This window comes from Vanessa atalanta, unplaced genomic scaffold (genome assembly GCF_905147765.1).
Source record: "Vanessa atalanta unplaced genomic scaffold, ilVanAtal1.2, whole genome shotgun sequence".
In the NCBI taxonomy this organism is placed as follows: Eukaryota; Metazoa; Arthropoda; class Insecta; order Lepidoptera; family Nymphalidae; genus Vanessa; species Vanessa atalanta.
Window position 1 is genome coordinate 12,501 of NW_025919951.1, and position 3,259 is coordinate 15,759.

A 3,259-nucleotide genomic window follows, 5' to 3' on the forward strand; every position below is an offset into this window, starting at 1 on the left:
GTTTAGCGCGCGCCTTCACTTTCGTTGCGCCTTTCAGTTTTATGTATAAATATCTCAATGACTCGCACACATGCTAGACTCCTTGGTCCGTGTTTCAAGACGGGTCCTGCGAGTGCCCGAAAATGAATCATCGCAGACGGATACGCGCACAGTCCGAGACAACACGGCAGCGACGACAGCAGCGCCGCGTCGACGTCCGCACTCGGGCAGGACATCGACAAACGACGTTCGCTTGCGTCGGGCCGACGCGCGTGAGACGCGTGCGCGATTCGTATTATAAGTACGATTTTGTACTACCGTCCGACGCCGGTCGGCCACCGTCACGGTCCAATAGACGTGCGCGAACACGACGACTGGACTCCCGAACGGCGCTTAGACCGACATCGAACGGGTCGCGATGTATTACTGAGAGAGAAGTGCACGCCGTCGACGAACGTCGACGGACGCGACCCGTGCCCCACGACGCACCCCGCGAGGGGAGGTATGAGACATCGAGGCGCGCGCCCGTACGCCGTCGAATGACGATGAATCTCTCCGTTCGTTCATTCGAGTTTCGCAGGTTTACCCCTGAACGGTTTCACGTACTCTTGAACTCTCTCTTCAAAGTTCTTTTCAACTTTCCCTCACGGTACTTGTTCGCTATCGGTCTCGCGGTAATATTTAGCCTTAGATGGAGTTTACCACCCACTTAGGGCTGCACTCTCAAGCAACCCGACTCTGAGGAGCGTACCTCTCGCCGTCTCGCTCCGTCGCTACGGGCCTGGCACCCTCTACGGGAAACGGCCCCGTTCAAGACGAACTTGGACAGGAGTGGCGACGACGAGAAAGCGATACCTCCCGAACACCACATCTCCCGCGATCGTTACAACCGCGGGATTCAGTGCTGGGCTATTTCCTGTTCGCTCGCCGCTACTAAGGAAATCCTGGTTAGTTTCTTTTCCTCCGCTTACTAATATGCTTAAATTCGGCGGGTGATCCTCCCTGATCTGAGGCCAACGATAAAAAAAACGAGCAGACGCGATATCCGTCAACGCGACGGCGCCGCTTTCGTCGAGACGAGAGAGAATTTTCATTCCGATCGTTCCGACGTCGGCGTCGAAGCGCTCTTCGGACGTCGAGTCCGCCTACTCGATATATATACAATATATATATATACGAATGTTTCGATGTCATCACGTTCAACGATGCGAGCGCGCTTTATTTACACATCATATAAACACGTTCGTCTCGTATACGTCGTAACGATCGCGGAGCTTTTGTATTCGAAATTTTGACATTAGAGTATGAACAAAAGAAACGCACGTACTCGATAATCACGAGACGAAGAGATCACCTAAACTCCGATTACCCTCTTTGATCGAGAACAACTCAATGAAACGATCGAAAGGGTCGGAGATGGGCGCTCCTCGTCTGGCGACGAGCGACGCTCCTCAGTCTCTCTGACGTCGCAAAAACGAAACTCCGTGACGTAAACGTACACACGAACGTATATATTTACATATATATATATATACACACGCATATTACGTAAACATACATACACATCGTATTTGTTATATTTGAACGGACCGAGAACGAGATTTATATTAAGTATATTTAAACACGTAATATAACACATCGAACGCGGATACCGTCATATGTTCGAGAAACGTCAGTCAGTCTATTGAGTCGGTTACGAAATAATAGACATTACGACATTAAACATTGAACAGTGTGGTTTATATTTTTATACAGCCGGCCCTCAGACAGGAGTGGTCCTGGATGTTTCTCCACGGACCGCAATGTGCGTTCGAAATGTCGATGTTCAAATGTGTCCTGCAGTTCACACTATGACGCGCAGTTAACTGCGTTCTTCATCGACCCGCGAGCCAAGTGATCCACCGTCCAGGGTAATGGTTTTTAATTTGTTTTATTTTTATAATTTCTACGATCACTCGAACGATTCTATACGCCAGTGATATGAGTTTATTTTTTTTTTATTTTTATTTTTTTTTTTTTTTTTTCTCTTATTTTTAGTATACAGAGAAAAATTCAAAAAATTAAAAAAAAAAAAAAAAAAAAAAGTTAAAAAAAAAAAAAGTACAAAAAAAAAAAAAAAGAAATATACATTTTATTTGAAGATGACGATGTGCGTTAACACATCGTACTTTCCTCGAAATCGACATCGAAAAATATCAGAATAGGACGCGTTACACGACTCTGGACTCTGACTCGGACACACTGCTGTGTGAGAGAGAGAGAGTGAGAATCGCGTCCTCGCATCGAAACGACACATTCCGAACGTCGATATTTGTGTTTTAGAATTTTATTATCGTTCATTATCGCACTCTTTCGAGATTGATAATTTACGTTAATGATCCTTCCGCAGGTTCCCCTACGGAAACCTTGTTACGACTTTTACTTCCTCTAAATGATCAAGTTTGGTCAACTTCCCAGCAACGCCGACGGCCGTGAAGGCCACCGCGTGTCGGTCCGAAGACCTCACTAAATCATTCAATCGGTAGTAGCGACGGGCGGTGTGTACAAAGGGCAGGGACGTAATCAACGCGAGCTTATGACTCGCGCTTACTAGGAATTCCTCGTTTATGGGGGATAATTGCAAACCCAATCCCCAGCACGAAGGAGTTTCAACGGGTTGCCCGGGCCTCTAGGCCAGGGAGAACATGCTGATTCCTTCAGTGTAGCGCGCGTGCGGCCCAGGACATCTAAGGGCATCACAGACCTGTTATTGCTCAATCTCGTGCGGCTCGAAGCCGCCGGTCCCTCTAAGAAGAATTTTAATACGCCGCCAGTGAGTTGCTCGACCGAAATCGAGCACACCTAAATGACGACGCCTATTTAGCAGGCTAGAGTCTCGTTCGTTACCGGAATTAACCAGACAAATCGCTCCACCAACTAAGAACGGCCATGCACCACCACCCACCGAATCAAGAAAGAGCTATTAATCTGTCAATCCTTCCGGTGTCCGGCCTGGTGAGATTTCCCGTGTTGAGTCAAATTAAGCCGCAGGCTCCACTCCTGGTGGTGCCCTTCCGTCAATTCCTTTAAGTTTCAGCTTTGCAACCATACTCCCCCCGGAGTCCAAAATCTTTGGTTTCCCGGAAGCTGCCCGCCGAGCCATTGTAGTAACGTCGGCGGATCGCTAGATGACATATTTACGGTTAGAACTAGGGCGGTATCTAATCGCCTTCGAACCTCTAACTTTCGTTCTTGATTGATGAAAACACCTTTGGCAAATGCTTTCGCTGATGTTCGTAAT

General features: G+C 47.7%; 2 non-coding genes across 2 annotated transcripts in view; both read right to left on the minus strand.

Annotated features, from left to right (window-relative positions):
- The window catches only part of LOC125076428, a 3,992-nt gene extending 2,997 nt beyond the window's left edge, over positions 1–995 (minus strand). The window contains exon 1 of the ribosomal RNA XR_007120391.1: positions 1–995. This exon is cut by the window's left edge and continues 2,997 nt beyond it. This is a non-coding gene — a ribosomal RNA (large subunit ribosomal RNA).
- Positions 996–1,735: 740 nt separating this feature from the next.
- Positions 1,736–1,892, minus strand: LOC125076426. Its single transcript, XR_007120389.1, has one exon. It is a non-coding gene; the product is annotated as a 5.8S ribosomal RNA (ribosomal RNA).
- Positions 1,893–3,259: the final 1,367 nt, after the last annotated feature.